Source organism: Ambystoma mexicanum, chromosome 2p (assembly GCF_040938575.1).
Source record: "Ambystoma mexicanum isolate Mex_15411 chromosome 2p, UKY_AmexF1_1, whole genome shotgun sequence".
NCBI classification, from domain to species: domain Eukaryota; kingdom Metazoa; phylum Chordata; class Amphibia; order Caudata; family Ambystomatidae; genus Ambystoma; species Ambystoma mexicanum.
Window position 1 is genome coordinate 494662525 of NC_090923.1, and position 27165 is coordinate 494689689.

The following is a 27165-nucleotide window of genomic DNA, read 5'->3' on the forward strand; positions in this document are numbered from 1 at the left end:
TTCCCAATGGTTTCAGACTACTGTGCGGGTAGTCCAATGGTGGTTTTAAAGCGCTTTGAAGCTAACCGGCGCTACTGTTTTTCCTTTGGCAACCCATTTCCCTCATGGCAACCCGGCCTTTCATTCTCGCACTGGTGGGTGGCAAGTGAGGCAACCATTTCGGTGTGCGCGCAAACTGCGCAGCTTTCCTGGATTTCGGCGCACATGTGGGTTTTCCGCCATCTTGAATTTTCTAAGCCCACAGCACCAAATGTTGTGGCATGATAGCTTAAACGTGGGTCAGGACACCCAACAAGCCCCCCCACGCGACTGCACTTTGAATTTGAGTCGATGGGGAGTCGCGTGCCCAAGGGTTTTGACCCACGCACCGGTCTGTCCGCATAATCTTCTTCCTCTTCTGTAGATGGCACAGTTCAGCATCTTCTTCTCCATCCGGTACTGATCGATCAGTTCTCCTCGCCAGTCCTGATGGGAATATTGGGCGGTCCACTGGGCCCATTGCGTCTTCGTTCCCGGTCTCCGGATCGCCCTCCTTGGCCCGTCTTCAGGTTTTCTTTCTCCTAGGACGACAAAGGAAGAGCGGCAATACCTACTCACAGACGTTTTTCCACCACTGTTGAGATAGTGGGGCAGCATATGCATTTAATCATAACGAAATATTACATTCTTATTTTGAAAAAAAAACAGTATAACTAAGAGACAGTTTCCTGCAAATCACAATATTTTAGAGACTAGATGTGGTATGTTTTATGATTGGAACTGAATTAGTCTGAGACAGTACCCGCTAGGATTCCAGAGGATTCCTCCAGTTGTTGCAGAGCGTGCCTGGGATGGCAACATTTCAACTGGTTTATGTGGACCCACTTGTCTTCCCCCGCTGCCAAAGGACCTTTGGGGATGTGGATTTTGTAGGCCACAGGGGAGATCTTGTCGATGATCTCAAAGGGTCCCTTCCATGTAGGCAAAAATTTGCGCTGCTTGGCCTGGTTCCTTTGGAAGTTGTATAGATAGACCCGGTCCCCCACCTGATATTCCTTCCTGGAAGTTTTCAGGTCATAGTGGGTCTTCATGCTATCAGCTGATCTTTCTAGATTCCGCTGAGCATAAGCAAAAGCATGTTGGAGGTGTTTCCTTAAATTCTCTACATACTCATGAGTAGTGGAGGCATTTATCAGTGTCTGCTCTTGGGTCCTATAGAGCAAATGCTGAGGAAGCACCATCTTGCGCCCAGTCATCAACTCAAATGGTGACATTTTGGTTGCAGATGAAGGGGTAGATCTGATAGCCATTAGGACCAGAGGTAATCGGATATCCCAACTTGGCCCAGAATCTGCCACAAACTTCTTTAATATGCTCACAATGGTTCGGTTATATCTCTCTACTGCCCCAGAAGAAGCTGGCCGATAAGCAATATGCAACTTCCTTTTGACCCCCAGTATCTCCCACATCTTTGTCATTACTTCACTGGTGAAGTGGCTACCTCTGTCTGACTCAATCCTTTGAGGTAGACCAAAACGGGAAAAGATGTGGTTAATCATCAAGGCAGCTGCAGTTTCTGCCTTGCAATTTGGGGCTGGGAGACATTCCACCCACTTGGTAAACAAGCATGTCACAGTCAACATGTACTTATTCCCCCTAGCCGAGCGAATCACAGGGCCTACAAAGTCGATTTGTAAATCTGACCATGGCAGTGTCATCCCCCGCTTTTGTAAAGGTGCCCGGTGTGTGAGGGATGTCGGCTGAAATTGTGCACACACAAGACAACCCTTCAAATATTGGTCGAGGTCCTGTCCCATGTGTGGCCAGTATGCAACCTCTCTTAAGATTTCCAATGTTGTGTGAAACCCCCTGTGACCGGCAGTGGCCGCATCATGGGCGTGACTTAACATCAGGCTTCGGAATGAGGTAGGAACCACCCACTGATCGTGGCCAGCTTTGGATTTCCTTACCAGCAAACCGTCTTGGATTCGGAACATTTTTGGACATTTCATCAACACTCTTAGGTCCTCTTTCCCAATGTAATCGGTATCCGTCAGGGGAAAGTTCTCAGGGTCCTCAAGGTGCTGGTAAAATTTACCAATAATTGGATCCCCCTTCTGAGCAGTAATCAAATCAGCATCAGGGGTCTCCTTACTCCATTGTGCAATTGAAAGGTCGTTGTGAGCATTTGTCTGGGACCTAGTGATGGCAGTGACTTACCAATTATTGGATCCCCCTTCTGAGCAGTAATCAAATCAGCATCAGGGGTCTCCTTACTCCATTGTGCAATTGAAAGGTCGTTGTGAGCATTTGTCTGGGACCTAGTGATGGCAGTGACCTGGATTTCCCCCAACAGGGACTCAATCTCAATTAGATCCCCTTGGATGGCTCCGGTTTTGGCCAGCTGATCAGCTAAGTCATTTCCAGTTTTGTCTGGTCCCTCTACTTTGGAATGACCCTTGATCTTTTTCCAATAGATGGTCATCCCATTCGAGGTGACCAGATCATCAATGTTTTGGATCAACTTCCCATGTTTCAAGGGTTTGTTGTTAGCACATAACATGCCTCTGGTTTTCCAATTAACCAGGTGCTCCACGAACCCGTTCCGTACATAATCCGAATCTGTGATTATGACCAGTTCGCGGAGTACATAATCCGAATCTGTGATTATGACCAGTTCGCGGAGTTGATGCTGGACAGCAGTGAGGATGGCCTGATGCACAGCCATCAATTCTGCCACCTGACTACTTCGGGGACCAATTTTGTATCCAGCGGAGGGTTCTGGGGACTCATTCACCCATGCATTCCCTACGCCAGCCACCAGTTCTTTCTCCCCGTTGTTGTCAACATGGTAAGAGCATCCATCCACATAGACAGTGGGCATTCCCTCACACTTGTCCTCTTCAAAGACTTTGTGTGGGGAATTAAGGTATGCCTCCGTGTTGTCCTTGATTTTTAGACTTTCGTCCTCGAGACAGTTTTCTCTGGCACAATCATGCAAGTCAGCCAGACCTTGCGCGAGTGGACTCTTCTTGTTTTGGCCATATCTGACCTCCACAGGAAAGCCTTGCATTGACAGAATCCAGGAAGTAATTCGGGAATTACTCACATTTCCGGCCCGGATTCTGTCACTTTGGAGATATTGCAGAGGCTGGTGTGGAGTCTCCACTATGATGTGTTCCCCCTGGATAAACGGGCGGTAATTCTTCAATGCCCACACCGTTGCCAGGAGTGCCTTCTCACAATCGTTGAATTTTTCCTCCACAGAGGATAAAGTTTTGCTCGCATAGGAGATAACTTTATTGACCTTGTCATGCTTTTGGTATAATAGGGCCGTCAAGCACGTATTAGAGAACCCTGTCTCCAGGAAGAACTCCTTGTTTCTGACAGGGTAAGCTAGGCAAGGCGCTTGTGAGAGGCTTCTCTTGAGTTGTCTTACTGCCTCGGATTGTTCTGGACCCCATTCCCACTTGACCCCCCCCCTTTAGGAGATGAATCAGGGGTCTGGTGATCTCTGCGTAGCCCTCAATGAACTTACTGCTGTAATTAGTCAGTCCAAGGAGGCTCCTTAGTTCCCGCAGAGTTGTGGGGTCTTTCAGTTTCTGAAGTGCTTCCACTTTCTTTTCCTGGGGACAGAGGCCCTGAGGAGTAATCTCATGCCCCAAGAAATTAACACGGGTTCTACACCACTGTGCTTTCTGAAATGAAAGTTTTGCTCCGGCGGCCCTCAACTGAGTCAGAACATAACGGATCTCCGCTATGTGTTCCTCCACAGATGAACTTTTGATGAGGACATCATCTACATAAGCCAGGTTACCCCTCGCACCCAGGTCGGGCATGGCCTTATGTAGGAAAATGTTGAATTCATTGCCGGAGTTGAGGTATCCGAAGGGAGTCCGGGTCCATGTGTACTGCTGGCCCCCAAAGGTAAAAGCCAGTTTGTATTGGTCCTCCCTGCTGACAGGCACGGTCCAGTATCCATTGGTCAGGTCTATTGCTGTGAATACCTGTGACCCCTGGATCTGGGCCAGCCCTTGGTCAATGTAGGGCAGAGGCCATCGGGAAGTATGGACCCGTTTGTTGAGCTCCCTAAGGTCGGCGCAGAGTCTCCACTGGCCGTTTGGCTTCAATATTCCCAGCACCGGATTATTGAAGGTGCTGTGGACTGGACGGATTATTCCCCGGGACTCAAGGTTCTTAATTATTTCAGTAAGGGACTCCATTGATGCGAGAGGCAAGCGATATTGCTTCACAAACACAGGAGTCATGCCAGGGTCCGTGGGGATTGTTGTTGTGTGGATGTCAGTGCGACCACAGTCATATGAGTCTACCGCAAAGAGATCTTGGAAATCCAAGAAAACTTGTTTCAACTTTTGCTTTTGTTCCAGAGTCACACAGGCATCAGCTAGGTTGACTCTCTCTTCCACCATCTGCCTGAAGCCTGGAAAGACTTCTGGTTTGGCTATCTCTGCGGCCTCCTCCAGCTGGGTGGAGAAGTCCCTGGTCAGAGTGCTGATTTGGACCGGAGGCTTCAGGTGGGAAAGGCAGCCCTCATGGACCTGGAAAATCACCTCATCCCTCCTGAAGTCACACGTCACATCTTCCTTACCATAAGGGCAGGAAGTGTACACCAGGAAGTTCCCCCCATGCCGGGTAAAAATCCTGTCTGGTGTTGTATTGTCCTCACTGTCACTGTCAAAACAGTCCTTGGGGATTGGTCCTAACAGTTCATTTCTAAGATCAATGGAGAAATGTCGGTCATCAACCGCCATTCCAATAATGGTGCCTGCGGCTAGAGTAATACTCTTTAAGTCGCTGTTATCCACCTCTATTGGAATGGTGTCATGTTCTATGTTGACTAATGGTGTTGGGTTTACCCCCAACCCTTGCTGTTGGAGAGAAGCATTTAGATGTATGTAAGCATCAGGGTTTTTCAACTCTTGTCCCCTTTTAACTTTCACTTCCAGGGAGAATTGTCGGGTCCTTTCTGGGATGGTGACTTCCTCTTTAACCTGAATTTCAACTGCATAAGGTAGCAATTGAGCTGACCTAAATGCTTTTTCTGGATCATCAAAGCCCATGGGATTATCCGCTAATCGGGACCAAGCTTTGAAGTTTATTAGGTCCAAACTAATGGCAAAGCGATTGAGAATGTCACTGCCTAAGTAAAAGGCGGCAGGGACGTCTCGCACGACCCAACAATTGTGGACTATGCTCTTGTTGCCAATGGAGATTTTGAGCATACACCTGCTTGGCAGGAGATGTTTGGAATTAGGTGCTTCCAGGTCCATTTCCCACTTGTCTATCAGTTTGAAGGTGGGAATGGCTGGATCTTTTGGGAGTTGGCGAAACATGGCTTCGCTGATGAAGCTCTTACCGTTGTTCACACACACTCGAGCGAGAACAGAGTCCTTCCCATCATTTAACTGAACCGGGACGAACAACTGCTCTCCAATTTGCTGAATATCAGCCAGGCTCTGAGCTGATTTCACATCTTTCTGGACTATAGGAGTGGGAGTTTCTGATTGTGGATTTGTATAGAATTTCAGAGTGTTTCCTTCCAGCGTGGAGTACCACTTTAGACTGGAAGGAAGGTTGATTTTCAGAAATAGAGAGGACCCCCCATCACTAGTCTGTTGTCCTACTGCTATTACTGTCACGTCTGGAATCTGGTTGTTCTGGAAGTGAAATTCTACTTGGTCAGATTTTTGTTCAACCATGTGGCATGTGCCGTTTAAACTAACATGGTTGACACTCTGTTTCAATTTTATTGGTCGGCTAGTCTGGGTCCAGAGGACCTTGTTTACACAATCTATTAGGGGTGACAACCTTCTCAGGAGGTCATTCCCTAGTAAACAAGGGGTGCCCTCCGGGGTCACAACTATGACCGGGTGTTTCAGCTTGTGTCGCCCAATTTTAATGTCCAAGTCTGCAGTCCCCTCAACGGGAATTTCCTTCCCGTCAAAGTTCTGCAGTTGTCCAGGAAGAGAGGTGAGAGGAATTTGGTAATTCTCTCCCCTTCCTGCATTCAGTTCGTCAAAGGCCCTTCTGGACAGAAGGGTAGCTTGAGATCGAGTGTCCACCAGTTCCGAGATTGTACCCTGCCCCTGTACTTGTACCGGGGCATAATATCTTCCCTCCTTCTCCTCAAGGGGGCACAGATAATGTACATTTTTGGACAACTGGTGGGCTAATTTTCTGGTTTTGGACATTGCTAGCGAAGAGATTTGGGCAGAATTCTGTGGAGAGCCTTGGGAATCTGAAAGAAAAATTTGGCATCTGGAGATCAGAGCCATTGTGGGTTCCCCTGGCTCCGGTTCTGGGCCGCCCCCCCCTTTTTGGAGGCAGTCACCAGGATGGGTTTGAACCAGGGGATTTTCTTGCTGTTGGTTCTGGGATGAGATGGTGGGCGGCGGTAGCTCAGTCTCCACATCTCCCCAGTCTGGATTTGCATCCCTAGGGACCCATTTTTCTTTGGGAGGAGTTCCCCCCTCTCTGAAGGAGAAGATCCTTTTCCCAGGATCCTCTGAGGATCCCTCTCCCTCAAATTGGAAGATCTGTACTTCCTCCTCAAACTGAGTCTTTTTGGGTCTTTTGTTTCTCCTACCCCCCCTCTGCTCCTTAGGGGGCCGACTTTCAGGGGCAAGAGATTTTGTTTCCGGTTCCTGGGTTTCCAGGGGCTGTTTACAAGTGAGGAAGGAAGCTTCCTCCAAGGCTTTACACCCCCCTTCCCTTTGTGCCTCCTCCCTGGGAACCGGTGAGTTATCGGGGTGCTGCCCCCGTCATTGTTCTGGAGCACCAGGTCCAGAGTTGGGTGCGTTCTGCGCCGGCATGCCGATCTGAGGGTTCTGCTGAGCCCTCAGTATGTGACCCAGATCCCGCGCCATGTTTTGAACCTGGCGCTCTAACTGGGAAACCCGCTCAGGCTGATACGGGGCCCTGTTTTCTCCCCTGGGCTGATCCCGGGAAGGGTAGCTATCCCTTCTTTGGTAGTACCCCTGGTTGGGAAGATTTGGGTACCCCTCCACCCTTGGCCTCCCCTCTCCCGGATTCAGTGGTCTGGGCTCAGGGAATTGGGGAAAGAAGGATGGATGGTTTTGGGGCTGAAAGTCGGGTGGATATCTGGGGAAAAAGTTCTGCCCAGGGTTTTGTAAATTTCTGCCCTCCTGAGGGAAGTTTGGAGGGAAGTTCCCTGGGTTAGGTGCTTGGCTGGATCCCCCCCCTTGGGCTGGAGGAGTCCACACATAACCCAGGATGGGTCGATTTCCCTTGTAACGGGGACTTACATAATCAGGAGAGCGAGGGACCCCATTTGTGGGGCTGCCTCCTTGGCTCCCTGATTGTGACTGACCCGACGACCTTCTGGGCCTAGCATTATTAGGTGCAGGTAGGTTTTTAGGCCCCCCCATCTCCAAATCCAAAACGGGGGTGACCTTTACCTCTGCCACCTTGGCAGCAGCAGGGGTGCTGTTGGCTTTGGGGTTTTTCTGGGCATTACTTTTGCTATCTACCGGTTTCTGCACCTCATAGATCCGGGTAGCCTGTTCAATGACCCAGTCTAAAGATCTTTTCTCGTGAAAATCCCTCACGAGCTGGGTCATGATATATTTGGGCAAGGCATGGAAAAACGTATTAATAAATTCCCTGCTATCCGTGCGCACCCTTCTTGTGGTCTGTGCAAAAGCACGCTTTAACTCCTGCACAAATTCTTGTGGGGCCTGATCCTCCCCACATTGCAAATTGAAGGCTGCCTTGCGAGCCTCTTGAGGATTTCTGTGAACAGAAAAATGTTTCAAGATGGCCGCCTTATAGGTGGACCATCTTAAATGATTTTGGTCCTCCAGCCCCGCAAAGAAACTGGAGTATTCCGGGGAGAAGGTCCACTTTACATATTGAATACAGCTTTGGCTGTCCTTCAAATGGAAAGTCTCCATCATTTGTTCAAACAACTCTAAGTGCTCCCAAACAGAATACTTAGCGTTCTTATGGTAAGGCGTGATGACGCTCCTGATCGCCTTAATCTGCTTTAAGGGGTCCTTAAGCAAGGCCCTTTTTGCCTTATTGGCCTTTTTGGTTCGGGTAACCCTTGTCCATTCTTCCTCGGACTCAGAGGCACTGCTCCCAGAGGTTCCCGTCTGTTCTTCCAGGTTTTCCCGGATTCTGCGAGCCTGGGAATGGCTGGCAGAATGTGGGGACCTGGTCTCCTGTGTCCTGCGCAGTTCAGAGGAGTCTTCAGATTCCTCCTTGCTGCCAGGATTTGATGGGTACCCCCTCCACTGACCTAACTGGGCAGAGGTTTTCAGGATGCCCTTAATGGGCCTACTCTCCTGGGGTTCCCCATTGAACTGTACTGTACTTGGGTGCCCATACCCGGATGCCCACCCCTCCATTCCTGAGTGGTACTGGCCTATGAGCCCCATACTCTTAGCTGGATAGTAATCTGCCATCCCTGCGGCCCTGTGCTCATGTGCGCCAGGGGACATGGGGGTGGTAGAGTCCAGGGACTGGGGGAGATGAAGGCCCCTGGTGTTAGGGCTCCTGCGGTTATGGTCAGGAGTCTCTCTTTCCCAGCGGACCTCATCTCTATCCGCCCCTGCTCCCTGTTGCAATGCAAGAGCCTGCATTTGTGCTTTCAGTTCCTCTGTTAAGGCCTTACTCGACTCTATCAGTCTCTCCTGCATCGCTACCTGTTGTTGGAGCCTATCATTGTGTTGACAGAGGGCCTCATTTTCCCTCTGTGCTTCCTGGTTGGTCCTGGAGAACTGGGCCAGTCTTTGCTGCAGGAGGGTTACCTCCTGAGCTGTGTCCCTATTGGCCTGCTCCTTTCTTGCTAGAGCATCCTCCACCCTCCTGGTGTGCTCTAGCAAGTTCTGGTGTTCTTTTTGGAGGTCACCCAGTCCCTGGTGGGTCAGGTGATTTTCTTCCATTTTTCTTTTTAAATGGCAGACTTCCTGGCCTAAGGTATCCCTTTCCTGACTGAGAGCCTGCATCTGTGCTGCCAGGTCGTCCCTTTGCCTTTGGAAGGCACCAGCATTCTGGCGCTCCTGATCAAACTCTGCCTGGGTATCCAGGTCTTTCAGAATTAGTTTGTTGCTCTCTGCCTTCACTCTATCTAGGTGGCCTTGCAGGGTGACTACCTGCTCAGCACATACCCTGTTGAAGTCCAGTTGTTGCTCCAGCTTTTTCTGGCTTTGCAGTAGGGAGTCCAAACCTTCTTGGTGTTCCTTCTGCAAGGCCAGAAATCTGGTATCCTGTTCTGACTTTTCCTTTTGCAGCACATCCATATCCTCCTTTATTTTAGTGATGTACAGTCTGCTGTCATTTTCTGACTCCTGGCTCCTCTGCAGCCTCTGCTCAGAAGAGACCAGGTCAGATTGGACCTTCTCTAACACCATCTGTTGCCTATTTGCCAGATTTTGGCTTTCAGCACATCTATCCTGCATGTCTCCCATATATAGGTACAGGTATGCTGCTATCCTGGCAATCTTATTGTGTTCCTCTTTGGCTTTAGGAGCCATATATAGTTCACTCAGGGCCACATGTAAGGGACCCTGATCCCTCCATATATCTGACCCTGTTTCCGTGACCTGTTGCATGATGGCCTGCAACCAGACTGTTTGGTCCTGGTGAGTCCACTCACCTCTCACAAATAACTTATGTAAGAAGTGCTCTCTGGCTATTTTCATGTCTACTAAGGTCGTCATTCTAGAGATTGGTCTCTGTCCTGACTTACAGAAGTTAGTATTTTATTTTTGCAGAACAGAACTTTTCTTGGAGTGTCCCTTTTGAGGAATGCTTCACAGCGTAATGCAGCGTGGTGATCCGACCGGATGTATGTATCCCGTCAGTTAGCACACTGTATTAAGCTGCACAAGTGGTAAATCTAACCCAACGTCTCGGCTCGAGCCCCCAATTTGTAAGAGGATTCAATTCAACACTACAGCTAAGTCAACGCCTAGTCTGTAATACTGAATGAAAACCCTTATTGATATATCTTTATGTCCAGTTCATGCGTTCTGGATGACTACCCCTATATAACACCCCTCTCTTGGAATCCCCCTGACCCCACTGAGCCAAGAAGTAGTTCTGTTTTGCAAGTTTAAAAGGTTTATTTGATAATTTAAAATATATATATATCACACTTTATAATAAATTAATAATTGAATAGCACACTTAATCTGATAAGATAAAGATTAACAACGGAGAATCTGGCACTAACACACTTCTTATAATCACTAATGAGTTGACATGAAATGGATAAGGTAGCACACAGGTGAATAGGAACAAAAGAAGAAGGTGGTACAGAATGCTTTATGTAAGCTCAGGTGGATGCAATATTCAATGAATGCAGTACAGAAAATAACTTGATATAATTTCAACAAAACAATGTAATCACTTTTCTCTGGTAATCCCCTCCCCCCTTGATACAATGCAAGGAAATGGAAGGAAGCACACAGTTCTCAGAAATGCAATCAACTGTAATTCAGCTCACCCCAGCAACTTAGACTACAGAAGTTTGAAAACACAGGCCCAAATTGCTTTGATATGTGCTGGCAATGAATTAAAAAATATGCTAAAATGCTTTTAATTCCCTTTCAGAGGTTCAGGGTGAGTGGTATCTAGTTAATATTAGTCCAGGCTCACACTAGCAATGAGGCAGGGATAGTTAGCAGGTTAAACGAATTTCTGGCAAATGGAAGGCAAGCAGCAGCCGATTTTTTACACGTGAAGAAATTTGCAAATCGCGGCAAAATTCGCGCGTGCGTGTTCCGCGATTGCGGCAAAACTATAGGGGGTAGGAATGCGGTTCTTAGTGCGATTAAAAGCTTAGATTCTCAACTTTCAGATGAAAGTTACTGCAAGTCTCTAGCACAAACGGTTGCGGAGATATGAGCGATTGAATAAAGGTCGTTTTTCAGATTTGAAATTTTAAAGTTCAAAAAGACAAGTGCAGCTTGCAACTAGAAAATGACAAGTGACAGCTTTACAAATGACAGGTGACAGTTAGGAGGCAGTTCTACTTAGATTAAATAGATTGAATTATATTATTTTAACTAAGAGATTGGTTCTGCACAGTTTTGCTAGGTACTCACACTATATTCTTGAGTGAAATGGGCCTCGCCATGGATCTGGTCAGGTTTTAAACTCGCCTCTGGTCTCTGCACTTCACAGTGATCTGGGTCCGCTCTCTCTGGTTCTCTGGTCTGGGTCTCTAGTTCTGGATAGATTGAAGTCTCTAGTTTGGCTCTCTGGAGGTTTGATGGAGGTAAAGTATGGATTTTTCCGGCAGAGCTTCCAGCGGCAGATGGAATTGAACGTCCCTATCTGTCCTGTCTGTCTGCTTTTATGTGTTTAGAATGTGGGTGTGTTCTAGCATCACTGACCCTACCTCTCTCTCAGCTTCTAATTGGTCAAACTTCCATTTATCATTTGATTGGGGAAGGAAGTGTGTGTCAGCGTGATGTCATTTTATGGCTTGCAGATAGGACACTCCTCTGTCAGATTGCACATATTCTATATTTGATAATAAAAGACATATTTCACAGTTACACAGTTGCTTGAAATTACATATACATGGTGTGGCTGAATTTAGCCATGTCTCTGTCCAAATCTGCTGTTTCTAAGAGCTTGCATTCAGAAATGGCACATAATTGACTTTTTAACTGATTTTTCACTTTCTGACATTGACCCAACTTTACATACATGTGTGCAGGGAGTATGGACATTAACTGATGAAGTTTCAGATTTTTAACATGCATACATTTAGAGTAATATCCACTTTTCCGCTAAAACCCCCCTGAACACGCCACCGGGTCGAAAAACCTCTTAAAATGTGGGCAGAAAAATCACAAGAATTATGGTGTCATTTATAAAATTTTCACATGTCCGTACTATGAATGATCCATCTTTTTAAAGTTATGTTCTGGCTCCAAAGGGGTGTGGTTTCCTCTCAGCACAAGGTAGAAATACTGGTTTTTCCAGTTCTGCCAAGCCAGCTTGCTCTCACAGGCAGTGCCCCTCCCCTTTCCTCAGGAGGAAGCCACTTTTTACGACCATTTACGACTCCTGCCAATACAACCTTTGCATGAGTCAAGACAGGCTTTGTTCAGAGCTCCTGTAGAGCACAGGTAATTCAATTATCAGATAGATGGCATATCCTTAGTGTGAGCAGCAAAAGGGCAGCTAGGCCTGGGAACACAGCTGTGACTCAAGTTTCACTCCTGATGGGGGTAGTTGCCAGGCAGAATTCAGTTCCTTAAACCAGACTTTCAGCTAACTGTCATGTTTTTTGTTGCTTTTTAAATTAACTTGCAATTTTACACATGCAGCTAGAATGCTGATTCTAAGTTTAAACTATGACATTTAAACAATTGCAAAGGCATGTGACACCAAACATAGGTCACTCATTTAATCTAAACATTTTCGATTTTAGTGTCTTTAAATCCAGTGCAACTTAAACTGCTGCAATCCACAGCTCAGCCAGTCTTGTTATAAACCTTCAAGTCACTTCAGAATATAACTTTAGATTGTATCCACCTCTCAGTAAGTCTTTCTTTGGCCTGCTTTGGGTTCATTCATTTTTACACAAAAAAGTAAAATCTGGTGTTGTTTTAAATTGCCGGCTTTTGGATAGTGGTGAGTACTGGTACTGCACCCATTTTTGGGATTTAAGAATGAATTCCCCACAATTCTAGTTGCATTCGGCAATCAGCATTGCCATTCCCAATGGTTTCAGACTACTGTGCGGGTAGTCCAATGGTGGTTTTAAAGCGCTTTGAAGCTAACCGGCGCTACTGTTTTTCCTTTGGCAACCCATTTCCCTCATGGCAACCCGGCCTTTCATTCTCGCACTGGTGGGTGGCAAGTGAGGCAACCATTTCGGTGTGCGCGCAAACTGCGCAGCTTTCCTGGATTTCGGCGCACATGTGGGTTTTCCGCCATCTTGAATTTTCTAAGCCCACAGCACCAAATGTTGTGGCATGATAGCTTAAACGTGGGTCAGGACACCCAACAGCACATTAAAACACTTACACACATGTCTTGCTTTATGAGCCTGGCGCCTAAGGCGGCAGGACTGGGGTCCAGAATGAGCCTGGCGCCAAAGGCGCCAGGACTGCGTCCAAAAGGCCCCAACTTGGGCCTGCTGAGACGTCCTTGGGGAAAATGATGTCTGCCTCTGGGGTTGCTGGGCTGGGCCTGGCTCCTTGGAGGTAGGCATCATGACAGCACTGCAACACACAATGCAAGTGATATCTCATTCAAAATACATATCGTATGAATGCACCCATGGAGAGCAATGTCTGGGGCATGCATGCAGACATTTATCTCAGAGCCATACTCGTTGCAAGTCTAAGGGGCTTACTGCCAACATGCAGCAACATTGACAAGCACTGTAGAGCATAGCAATGCATGGATACTCACCAGTGAACTTCAGATGTTCATGCAGCTCGCAGACCTGGGTGTGCAGCACCGGGTAAAACTTCTCCAGAACCCACATGTTGGTATTTTGGCATGCGGCATGCGCATATACACTGCACCTCCCCGGTGCGACTGGCCTGGATGTAGTGCAGGGCCTTGCTGTGGGTTCTGGATTTCAGGCCCTCCCAGTGCTTGTGCAAGGTCATGAAGGTGTAGGATGCCACCCCCCTCTGTGTTGATGGCATCCATTATCCCATGCCAAATCTGCTGACGTCCTTCCTTGCCACGTTGCATCACTGGGTTGAAGAGGGCATCATAATTCTCCAGGACATTCTCCACCATCTTCCCTGGCAGTGAAGTTGACAGACCTCTGCCTCACTGCCATGGGGTTGCTGCTCTGGTATGAAGACGATGGTGCAGACCTGGCAATCCTGAGGCAGCTGTGGGTGGACAAGGTGGTGCTTGAGCTGGACTGTGGAGTGGTGGTGGTGGTATGGCACTGTGGGAGTCCGATAACTCTGCTGTGGTGGTCACAGGGCCAAGGACAGGAGCACTTGAAATGGATGGACAGCAGGCACTCCAAACGCAGTGATGGTGGGCAGCAGGCGCACACACTGGACAGGCAGCAGCAGATGACTATGTAGGGGGCATCTCAGGGCAGTAGGAGGCAGGTTAAAAGGCACAGAGGCAGGAGCATGGGTCTTCCGTGTATTATTCCGAGGGCAGCCGGTAACAAAGTGACAGGACTTTGCACTTAAAAAATTAGCGTGGACCTGTGAAATCCAAAAAAGCTCATCAGCGCGTAACTTATATGAAAGGCGCTGCACGCTGGCGTTAAGCATGGTAGAATCTAGGATACATAAGTACGTGTAGAAGCAACTCTTACCATACATGCAAGGGGAGGAGAAGGACAAGTGGAGTACTGTGTAATTTGGGGTGCCACGCGATCTGTTCCCTTCAGGGGCTGTACAAACTTCTTATTTTGGTGGGGAATTTGTCTCTGAGCATACACGCTTCTACTTTTTGTATTTTTAGAGGCTAACGGTGAGTCGTGTATACATTTTTCCTACTCCGACCCTGTGTATCGCATACCTCTATTCTTACCTTTAGTGTAGTTTTCCGGGGTTCGCGTACGCATTTATTGTGTTGCTGCGTGCCACTGGGTATCGCGTATCGCTTTTTCTTTTTTATGGAAGCTATCCTGATCTTGCATACACACTATTTCATTTTTTGGGGTGCCTGTGCACTATGCATCACATATTTTTGTCACCTGGCGTACTGTTGAACCTTGCTGAACCACAGAAGAACGCCTTCTATAACGTACACTGCCCCCTCGCTCTTAATTGCCCAGGACAATCACTTGGTGTGCCTTCCATTGATCACTTACACCTGGAACATGAGTGGAAAGGCATCAAGAGGGAAAGGGGCAGAGGTTGCCGGGGTCAGGGATGTCCTGCAGATGCAGCGGTCCCAGTCCCAAGGGTCCAGGGACGTGCAGCCGAAGAAGCTGTCTCTGGCTCAAGGGTCCAGGGACCTGCAGCCAAAGCAGTGGTCCCAGGCCGACCGAAAGGTCGAAACATGTGTCGGCTGTGATCAATTTTACATTTCCAAAGTGTTCAACAACAGTAATGCTTTGTCTGTCTATTAGGACTAATACAAATGTTTTGAGTATGAACAATGAACAGTTGTAACGCAAGCTGTCAATATTAGAAAAAAATCAACAAGTTTATAACAACAGTACAACTTTGTCTGTTTATTAGGACACAAACCTGTGTTTTGAGTATGATCAGTTTTAGCTCAATGTGTCGGCATTAGAATAATATTTTTGTATCCATTTGACCAAGAAGACTTGGGGTTTTCTCTTAATGCTGATACTGCTGCATGCAACACAATCTATAGACCATGGATTTAGCCACCCGACTAAGGTTATACCCCCACACTAAGTTTACTATATATATGTATTTAGTTTGATAGTGTTGTGTGATATGCCTACCTGCTTGTAGTCAATTTGCAATAGCGTTTTTTGGCCATAACTAGACAACTGTATTTTTATACATCCTGTCTAAGTGTAATCTGGGATTCCCATTGTTTGACCTCATTGTGGACCCTTTACAACTCACCCCCTCTAAAGAACTTAGCCTACACCGCATGTCACTGCTACCTAAACTGGTTTGGCTACAGCTTCCAAGAGTTGTTCCTGTCACAGTATAGGTTGGCCTTCTATACATCTGTCCACCAGGCCAGAGTATAGAAAACCAGTCATAACAAATTGGTTTACAGCGGTGGGATGACGCTCTCTCCGGCGCATGATTTCTCCCATTCCTCTGCCCGCCCTCTTCTGACGATCCCTCTCTCCCTCCCCCCCTCCCAGGCCCCGTCCAGCTGACGGTCACCTTGACTGCAGCGGGCCTTCTTGGAACCACACAGCAGAGCTATTCCTGTTTCCCTACGGGAGATACACGGCATCGCCGCACATATTGGATCTGTTCCTCAACAGACTCCCAGGTACCCATCACGAATTACTACATGTCTGGTAGAAGCGGGGAGCACTCGGTTTATGGGGCACCACCTTTGGGGAGCATGCTGGATTAGAATGAGCTCACTTCTTTTCCACCACTTCCCTGTCCATAGGCAGACACAGGAGGAAGTGCTACGTGATTTTACTATTAGTTTATTTATTTCTTTTCTTGACTGTGGAGTTCCTCCCTGCTTTCCATCTATTTTAAGCACAATTTTCACTACTACACTTAATTTTTAACTTTTACTTATCTATCAGGATACCAATGGTAGGGAATTCACACCGCACTTGGTTACAGTCTTCTCTCTCTTCCATACACTGAACTCTTCTTTTACTTCATTTTCCTTGCAGAACTCACCAGCCCTGAAGAAGGCGGAACATTAAAACTGGTCCTCAACCTTTAAGGGACCAGTTTCCGCCGAAACGCAAGAACGTGAGGGGAGTGCTGGGATCTTTTCTCCTACCCACACATCCTTTCGCATCCATTGGAATAGATTCCCCCACTGCGTTGGCAAAACCTCGGAAACAGACGATATACCTGAACAATAATATCAGGATTTTTCTGTCTTGATTTTATTTTTCCAGACCTTTATACTGGGAACATTAAGGATAGACTCCTTGACTAGAGCAGCATAACAAAAGGTTGTTTGTCTTGGAATTTTTCCCCGAGACCCTGGCAGGACAGACAGACATATCCAGGTCCTACTACTTTGCTGCCAACAATAACCGCATTTCCGGTTATACTTTTTCAGTTTATCAATCCTTTACTTTTCTTCATATCTGTTGCTCTTTGGACACCACCGTTTTGACTTAAATGCATCTCTTTCTGTGATGAAATAATAGATCTAATTTAGGTGTGTGCCACACTGCACCAATTTGGTTTATATGTTTGGAGACTTTTATATGTCTTTATTGTTGTTTTTTCACTGTCAGTTCCTTGTTGATTTATCACTTGTCGAATGATTTACATATATTATATTATATATATTAAAAAAAACGTTTGTTATGTGAAAATTGCCTCACGGTTGTATCTCATATATTGTGCCAAGAGAATTTATTTTCTCAAAATTATTGACTATAGCATTTATTGCTTATGCATTGAGCAATTTAGGGGAGCCCCAGGAATCAAATGACCCCCGTTTCAGCTCTTTACTTCTGGCACAGCGACACTTTTTCCTTTTTTCATGATTTATAGAAAACCAGTCATAACAAATTGGTGTACAGCGGTGGGATGACGCTCTCCACATAACACATGGGTGTTTTGTGAAATGGATCTGTATTGGGTACCTCAGTGTAGATCAGTGGTGGTGTGTTCAGATAATACTTACACAAGACACTATAATTTTTGATTGCCTTGTAGATACAAGTCACCTACTATACTGAATATCATGGAAACATTCACTTTCACCACTTTGAGTGCCTCAAAATTGGAGCAATTGAGAAAGTTGTGTGCTGAGAGAGGCTTGACAGTCTATGGCCCAAAAGCTGAGTTAGTTGTTAAAATTCTGGTCTTTGAAAGAAACAAGGCTGTGCCTAACTTGACAAATGGTCCTGATAGTGGAGCTGTGGCTGCACCCAGAACCAGTAATGTCGTAGCTGCCACTACAGTGGTTGGTGTTGAGGATGAGGAGGGAGAAGGTGCAACCGCTGGACTTCTGGCTTTGACCTCAAATGCTGAGGCATTGTTCAGTTTAAAAAGAGACACCCTCAGGCGCAAAGAGAAAGAGCATGAGTTTGAAATGGCCATATTGGAATTTGAGAGGGTTGCAAGACAGAAAGATGGGGATAACCAGCTGGAGCTTGCCAAGATTCAGGATTCACAAGGTTCTTCCAGAGGATCTGGAGATGGTTCTGGGTCCTCATCACATCCTAAGTTTCCTTAGGATCTCTTGAGTATGTATGAAGAGAAGCATGATATAATTGACTGGCTTGTAGCCTTTGTGTATGCATGTGAGGTACAAGAGGTGAGTGATGCTAACAGGATTGCATGGTTGATCAGCAGACTGCCCCATTCGGGCTACAGTGCTATTATGGAAATGTCAAACGCTGATAGATTAGACTTTGTAAATCCTTTATTACAGGATGGTGTGAACCAGACTACATCCTGGGAATCGCGAACCCACCAAGATTGGGTATTATGGTGGCTCAGAACCTAGTGAAAGTTCTGACAGTTGGTGTGAGATCCACCCTCTGTTGGAACAAAGAGTGTAGGAGCATTCTGTCTGTCAAGAGTTCAGTTCTGAGGAGCTGGGGGGATATATGGCTAAAGCCAGTTTTGTATTCTCTATGGACACTAGAGTTCTGTGTTCTGTCCCCAAGACAGAAGCACACTCCTCCCTAAGAGTTAACACCTCACTGGATCAGCTCTGCACTGAAAAGTACAGCTGATGTTATGATCTCTCTGCAGGGTATGGCAACATATCCCTGGCAGTCTATGCTGAGGGGGAGATAGCAATTTCAGTCTTTTCAGAGCCCTGCTTCAGTGTGTGGACTTCTGGATTGGTGGCTGCAACTGGTGCTTGTCAACTGAGCTTAACCCCTGTTCTGAATGGGAAAATGGATCTCGGCAATACATATCTGGATGACATGGCAGATTGGACCCCCACTTGGAATGAACTGGGTCTGACTGAAGATACTGGGTGTAAGGACTTTCATCAGGCCAACTTGTTCAGGAGGTCAGCCAAGTGTCAAACTGAAAAGGAGCCATTGGCCTTCCACGTGCATGAAGTTGGTGTATGTGGGGACAAGATGCAACCTCTTGTAAGTGAAGTACGTCATGTACAGAACTGGGCAACCCCCACTCACCAATCCCAAGTGAGGACTGAGCAAAGTGGCATCCAATGGAAATATAGCTGTCCCCCTGACTGCCCTCAATACTTATAGGGGACCTAAAGAGTTATTATGGACTCCTGATTGTGAGAAGGCCTTCACTGGCCTGAAAGAATCCCTAGGTCAGGCCCCTGGTTTAAGGGCACCTGATTGAAAGAGACCTTTCTTAGTGCAGACATATGCCTATTGCACTGGGATAGTTGGGAGACTTTCGGAGCTTAATGAGAAAGGTGAGGAACATCCTATATGTCTAATCTGCTACCAGTTTAAGAGTGGATAACTCAGTTGGCCCCAGGTGAAGAAGAGTTGTTTTTTCATTGTATGCTGCCTTAGGAAGTTGAGGTCCTACCAGCATGGGACTCTCTTCACTGTATATGCACCCCCAAAGCCGTTGAAGTGGTTGATAGATATTAAGCGAGAGAATCCAAAGTGGCTCAGGTGGTTCATGAGTCTGCACGCCATGTACTTCACTATTGGGCATAGGCTAGATCCCAAATATAGCATTTTTGATGGATGTCCAAAAGGGATAACCGACTGGAACAGAGGACCCACCCAGGGGTGGTTTAGTTACCCCTGTTCCTTAGTCTGGGGTGGGTGTGTTAGGAAAGATTTTCTTTACTGCACCTTTCCTTCCATCTTTATGGAACCCCTACAGTTTTTGTTTTTGTTGTTGAATCTGATCTGTCCTTTTTACACTACACTGGCCTTTCCTCATATGTTATAGGACGCTGATAAGTCCTTCAGGCTATCAGTATTGGGAAACCTTGTTTCTCTTAGTCGTGTTACTATGTTACTACCTTTGGTTACTTTTGTATCACTTGTGGTAACTTTCTATCATTGTACAATGCAGCTTACACTGCAGTATAATGGTGTGCATTTTTGTTTTGCCCTAGGCTAACTTTCAGAGGATGTTTGGATACTCGTGTGTGCTATAAAGATAGACTGGTGGCAGCAGTGACTTTTCCCCGCTTTTTGGGGAATTTCGTTTTAACTTTACCGCGTTTGGCTACTAACTGTGGCTACTGGTCAAACATGGACATGCCACAAGATTTTTCACCTGTTCTTTTGTCATCCTGTTCTTTAGCCTTCTTCCTGGCCTCAGATGCTAGGAAAATCCTTCTATGGACTTACAGTGCCCTGGAAAGCAGGAGCTTTTGGCGGGCTACTGGAAGGCTGTGTGTGTTTGCTGACAGGATGTGGGCTGGGTCAGTCTGACTCCAATCCACAGACTGGTTTCAGTGTGTCTGAGTGGTATGCATGAATGTTCCCTCCACTGGTCCTGATTGGACAACTGCTGTGGTGTCTGTGTGTGTGTGGACTAGTCCTGCTATTGGCAAGTTGGAGTTTCAGCTTTACCTGGCTTTTACGGTAAGAAGAGGACCCCTGCAGCCATTTTTCAAAGATCCTGGAGAAATGTGAAGGAGCCAAGTATCCTATCCAGCTGTGAGACCCGGAAAGAGACCTGAAAACCCAACTGAAGGAGGCCTGGCAACCAACTTCTGCTGCTGTCCTGGAGGATCCCTGTCTTTCTCTTGATCTTCAGCAGTCCTGTGAAGGAGCTACAACCCTTGGAGTGGCGGCACCATCTATTCCACTGTAACTATGCATTTCACATGTAACAGAGCCTCGATGCCCACGGGCTGTTTGTGCGCTATACAGATTTAAATAAATTCCCGATTTCTGCTCGGTGCCATACCAAAGGAAGCCTTCGGAAGTGCCCTGGAACTGTCCTTAAACTTGCTGGATCCACAGATGGCCCTGGATGTGGGGGGTGTCATAGTTGAGGGGGCTTAGGGGGGTGTTGTCCCATCTGGAGGGGCATGCCTGTTTGAGGTGTCACAGGTTAGTGGTGCTGGGGGGTGGTGTCCCATCTGGAGGGAGCTACCTTTGGGGGGTGTCCAGTCTGGAAGGGGCTGCCTGTGGGGGTTGTTCTGTCTGGACAGGGCTGCCTGTGGGGGGTGTCACAGGTGGGGGGGGTTGGTGGGTGGTGTCCTGTCTAAAGGGGGCTGCCTGTGGAGGGTGTCCAGTCTGGAGGGGGCTGCCTGTGGGGGGTGTCCAATCTGTACAAGGGCTGCTTGTGGGGGGTGTCACAGGTGAGGGGGGGTTGAGGGTGGTATCCAGTCTGGAGGGGGCTGTCTGTGGGGGTTGTTCAGTCTGGAGTGGGTTGCCTGTGGGTGATGTCACAGGTGAGGGGGCTCGGGGTGGTGTGTGAGCTACAGTGGTTCATGTGCATTAGGGGGGAATGTGGACAGGATGGGTGCCATGGGTGTAGGGGGGACTCACGTGTTTGTAAGGGGTGTAGCCTACACTTACAAGGGGCACACAGTTTTGTTGGGGTGCAGCTTGGGCTTGCGAGGGAGGGCACACATCTTCCCTGGGGTGCAGCCTGGGATTGCGAGGTGAGGCGCGTGATTTTGCTTGGGTGCAGCCTGGGCTTGCGATAGACGGCACACATTTCTCTGGGGTGCTGGATGCTGGGCTAGGGGTGGTGCTGAGGCTTGCGCTGTGTTAGTCCTTTGGCTTGCTTTTTGGTGTGCGTGGGGGCGTGTTGTAGGCGTTCCTCGCGCCACTTGTTGTGACTTGCGTGACGGCTAGTAATGTATCTTGGAATCCATGAATACACGTGGCGCGCAATATTTTAACTGCGCCTTGGCTCGCGCAGGGTCCTTCTCGGCGCGCAGCCCTTGCACCATTTCTGCGCTGGATTCAATAAATCAGGCCCTTTGTTTTGTAGTTGAAGCAGCGGCCCCGCAGACTGGGTCAGTGCTGCTTCAATCACTAAACAAAGGCAGTGTGCAAATGCAATGATTGTGGTCCGTCCATGGCCCCCCAGCAGACTCACAATTCTGGTCCATATATTCACATCAAAAGTCATATATCTGATTCAAAACGCTATGGCCATTATAAAGAAGCCCCATGCTTTCGAACGTGGGTGCCTGCCATGGCGTGCTAAGCCTGCACACGTACATATCTTACAGACAGAATAACTCTCCCTATCCAATGGAGCAGCACTCCAAAAATCCTCGAGGCATCTGGGAAATCACTTTTATTGAAAGTGCATGAAGTCACAAAAACAAACTGATATATATAAACGTTATAGCGTATAAGCCCTGGTCTCTCAGGAAAAAAAAATGTTTGTTTTAATTATTTTATCTTATTTTTTTAAAGATTTTTAAAATCAAAACATACCAGTGTGAGTAGACTGATTAAGAGGGGGGTGGGGGGAATTAGCACTCAAAGACGTCAAGCATTTGAGCAGAGAGTTTTAAATGTTTCTGGCCCACGCCGCTAGACACACGCCAATTTATGGTGCTATTGATTTGAAAGTTTCGAGTTGGTTTGCGATTTGAGCCATAGCTCGATTTCATAGATTCGACCACGCTGGTTTGAGTCGGAAGACCCATCATATCACGGTAAATTGATGCAAAAATCTTGCGAGCTGGTTTATAAAAGTTTCAACCAGGCTTACAAGTAAACAAAAATATAGAGGAACAATAACCAGTTGTGTCTGAACCCAGCTAGTCAAATTCACATGTTCGATTTTAATAAAATGCTACAATTCCAAATGTAAATGTATGGATTTTTTTTCAGTTCATCAAAACGTGCTTCCGGACAGATTTACACCGCACACTAGGATTGGTTTGCTGGATGGTTGCGTCTTAGTTGAAGGTGCGTATTCCAAGAACATTTCTGAAACGGCACCAAACTTATTATCTTCATCTCAAAAAAATTCTTCCCATAAGAGTGTAACCATAACTACAGTTTCCCTGAAGGCACACAATCAAAACATGTATACTAATCAATCGGCTGTCCTATGTTGAAAAGACATCTGTAGATCAAATTTGAACATATATTCTTACATACAATACATTCTACGACCAGTTATTTTTTCTAATTCCCATGAAGACAGCTCTAACAAAAAGCAGCCTTTTTTCAGAGGGATGTAGGTTGCTTAATTTGTCCACGCGGTGGCGCAATAGACCACAAAAAGCAACGCGAACTACTACATGGATCCATTTGTTTTTAACACTGAAACACCCAGAAACTGTCAGAGCCAAGGTTTCAGGCGAAACAGTAATAGATTTCAACAAACCCTTTCATTACTTGTAGCTTGAAGGCCATCGAGAAATGATTACGAGTCCAAGGTTATCAAGATAAGAACGGATTTCTCTTTTTTCTTCATTCCAATTTGACTTGTCCTTATAATCCCGGTCAGAAGACAGGCTTTTCCGAATGTGCCATTTCCTTTCTTTAGTCATCTTCGTTGGTGAATGAAAATAGATTTTCCAGTATACTCCATATCCACGACGAATGCTCCACAGTCTCCAAAAGCGACATTTGGATTGCGAATGTATAGGCGAGTGCATTTGAAGGGATACAAATGGCACCACACATATGCGGTGTTCTTATTTTTGCATTGCATTGTATGACATCGGGTATTTATTAGAGGAAATGCAACTACAAATGTCACCGTTTGTGTGTCATACCTCTTCATGCGATTGTAGGCTGACATTCGGAAGTATTCATATATACTTTTTGCCCCCACCCCTCTTTTCAATAATGGCAATTGTGCATACCTCTGAATTTCTATGTCCTACCAGCCTTATTTCAAATTCTAATATATTCGGTAAAGTCCACATGAATACTAGCAAATGTCAGCACATAACCTTGAGACCTGAGATCTGAGATCCCCTTTGAACTTATTCGATGGGGCTGCGGTGAAGTTGCAAATACAGCACTGCCAAGGGAGAGCACTTATCAGTTGCGGGAATGATGGGTAAGGGGAGAGGGCATCCCAAGAGGGGGGAATATCATCGACAGCTGCACCAGCTAATTTATGCGCCATGTGTGCAGGTGCAGCTTGAGGAGATCACGGGATAAAGAAGTGGTGGGGGCAACCAGGAGGGAACAGGTGGGATAGCGACCCTGGGGCAGGGGCAACAGGCAGTAGGGGTAGTATAGTATAATATGATCCATACCATCGCTACCCTGATGTATAGGCTGCAGGTAAGTAAACCACTTGGGTTTTCACACTGACAGACCCCGTACACTGGGAGAGACATGAATTTCTCTAGCTCACAATGTTTGTCATTGTGGGGTGCTGTGGGAAGGATCGTGACTTCACGTGGGAGGTGTTGGGTGCAGGGGGTCAAGATCGCTTTCACCTATCATGAACTAGCAAAGTATAGAGAGCCATAAGGGACAGACGTAGTCTCGCCAATGCACTTTGTAGAATGATTTTAACAGTGGTGCTAACTTTGCTTATGCTAATGATGTAGGCGGCACATACATCTTCCTTCTATCAGATCTGTTGCACTGTGCTGATTGAATTGTGCTCTTGTAGTTGTGCCTGGACCTGCCAAAAACAGCATTACTTCTTGCTTGATGAAGGCTCCTTTTCGGAGTACTTTGATGTTTTGACGTTACCTACCGGACGAGGACCCCTAATGCAGGGCGAACCAAAGACGCCACATATATTGCAGTCAAGGAAAGACTTTGTGAAAGGAGATAGTAGTTGGAGAACAAAAGAATAAGACGGGCTGCTATGTTTCTGTAGACAGGTTTAACGATATGTTGCAAGGCGGGCTAGTGATTGTCACATGAGGACCAGGACGCTTAAAAAGCTAAAAAAGCTTTATTTAGAATAAGGACATATATATCAATATGTTACATACACTTATATTGAATCAGGAGCACTATACAAAAATATGATCAAACCTCGCAGATCAGATTCTGAATGAACTTAATGATCTATGTGGAAGGGGAAGAGAAGAAGGCTTTCTCACGAGAACAAAAGCTGACATTTTGACAGCAACTGAGTGCAAGGTTCAGGCATTTTATGCCTTACCTAAGAAGCATACATCTACCACAGACCGCCCCAGACAGACCAATCATGGCACTGTGTAATCAATATTGGAATCCATGGGTGAATATATTGATCATTTTTATAATGTTTGTGTCACTTTCCAGATCATATGTGAAGGGCACCACTGCAGCAATTAACTACTTTATTTATTTATTTTATATGTATTCAGTTCTAGATGAAGAACATTTTAAAATTACAATTCACAAATCAAAATATGGAAATCACAGAATCCCCAAGTATTTAAAAACCATTCCATCAAGTCATACTCATGCTGTACACAGGTTATTGCAATTCATTACCTCTTGTTTAGCCACTCCTAAACAATTCATAGTGTAACATATACAATCTTGCAGTTATTGTAACTGCGGGCCAGCTAAAATCAACTAAAATCAGTCTTCGTATATATACATTTCAAGAAGGTTGCATCAACAAGAGGACAAATTTATAAATGGCCGATGAGTCAACTGAAACATGTGTAGACTACATACAGTCTGTGTAATTGTTTAAAAGACAGAAATAACCATCTGCCACTGTAGTGGAGGATTTTGCACATAGAAAAACAGATGAACTGTTGACCAAGGGGTCAAGGAGTGTATTTGTGATTTGCACATTTTAATAATTGGTGATTGAATGAATGGTAGGTATGATTGAGAGTGAGTTGATTTAATGTGAGTAACACTTTGTTATTTGTGAATTTTATGAAATTGGTAGTTTTTATATGTTAAGGATAATAAAATGAATTTGAATCTAATGAGTGACATTTATTGGTATTTGTTAAAAAGATAAAGAAAATAATTTATTCCATTTCCGAAATCCTACTGGTCCATTGTGTGTGTTTTGATACTGCTATTAATTAGCCTGGAGGACCAGGGTTGACCAGGCAACCCTTTTTTCTATAAACTTATTAGTGTAGTACTGAAGTATATCTGTGAATATTATTAAGTTGGCTAACACTAGTGAATGTTTTATAAATGATTGTGTAAATAAATTAATAAGTGTTTTACCAAGAAACCTTGAGTATAAGTGTCTACTTGATCCACTGTGATTGTAAGTCCTCTGTGTAATATCTTGTACTGCTCACATTCCCTCTTGAGATAAGCCTGACTTCTCAGCCCTGCTACCACTAAACTGTGTAGTACAGACTTATACCAAAGGTTGGATTTTGCTTACACCTGTAGACCTAATTGTATGTGGTGGTCCCAGAAGGAATTGCATGCAATTCTGTCTAACACTGGTGTTCAGCGGTGAGGATAAAGTATAGTTGTTACATTGAGTGTGCTGCTCTTACTTTTGTTCAAATAACCTTCACAAGGCCAAACACCACTAGATAAGCAATTGTTTTATAATGCCACATATGGATAACTTCAGATAGGAAGCCCTGATCATTCTTACAGTGGATCAACTGAAAGATATGTTTAAAGTCAGGTCTCTCTCTGTTAAAGGCAAGAACGCGGAATTGATTGAGAAATTGTTGAATCATCAATGTCTGAGTGGCAGATTTATAACCACTAATCTCTCAGCAAATGGGGATAGTGTTGATGAGGATGATAAGGATTCAGAGTCTAACTCTAATATTGTTGATGAGCTAGAATAGCCAAAGGAGTCTCAAGATGTGAGTCCCAATGCCCCTCTACCTGCTTTAGGCCCTCAACCTGTAGCCACAGGGACCCTACAAGATCCAGGTCTGAGTCCAGAATTTGTCTCTCTTGAAAAAAATGAGACTTTTGTTAGAGTTCAAAAGGCTCCAAATGTAAACTGGAAGTAAACATCAAGAGCTCAGACTCAGAGAAAAGGAGTTGAATCAAGCGCTTGAAATGAAGAAATTGGGCCTCATTTTACGACCCTGGCGGAACAGGTTAACGGGTGTCGCAAAAGTATGCGGACCCGTAAAAAGCCGTTCTGCCACATTACGAGGTCCCCTCGCGGGACACGGTAAGCACGCCTGGTAAAACCAGGGGAGAGTCCTGTTGGGGAATGACTTAAATACTCTTGGAGTTGTATCAAGCACCCCCAGGGCCCCCAGCAAAAGGAAACAGGAGCAGACAAGGAGGGCCAGGGAGAGTACCTTAGATGGCTCTCCAGAGGATGTTGCAGAGGAATCTATAACGCCTAGCCCACAGGAGCTACTAACTGCTATTTCAAGGAATACTGATCCAAAGGGGAATCCCACAGTTGCCAGGAAAAAGTCAGAAAGCACTCATGTGCTACCAAGAAGGACATCCCAGAGAGGACTGTCCACAGTCACACCTGTGACTGCTCCACCAGCTGAGGCTGAGTGTGACAAACAAACAGGAAAGGTTGAATAAGCTGCTGAGGATTCAGAGCTGGAAGAAGACCTTACCATTGTTGGAGATATGGATTCTAAAGACCATCCTGAGCTGCAGTCTTTATTGGTAGAAGGGGGACCCTGTAGGGCAGACCTCAGCAGAGAGAGTGTCCTACTCTTGAAGGTCTTCACCAACAGGCAGCCTCCCAGCTGGAAGGGCAAGAGCCAGAGAAGCACAGGTTAGACTGGAAAGATGGCCTCTTCTACAGTGAACCAACTGAGTCTATC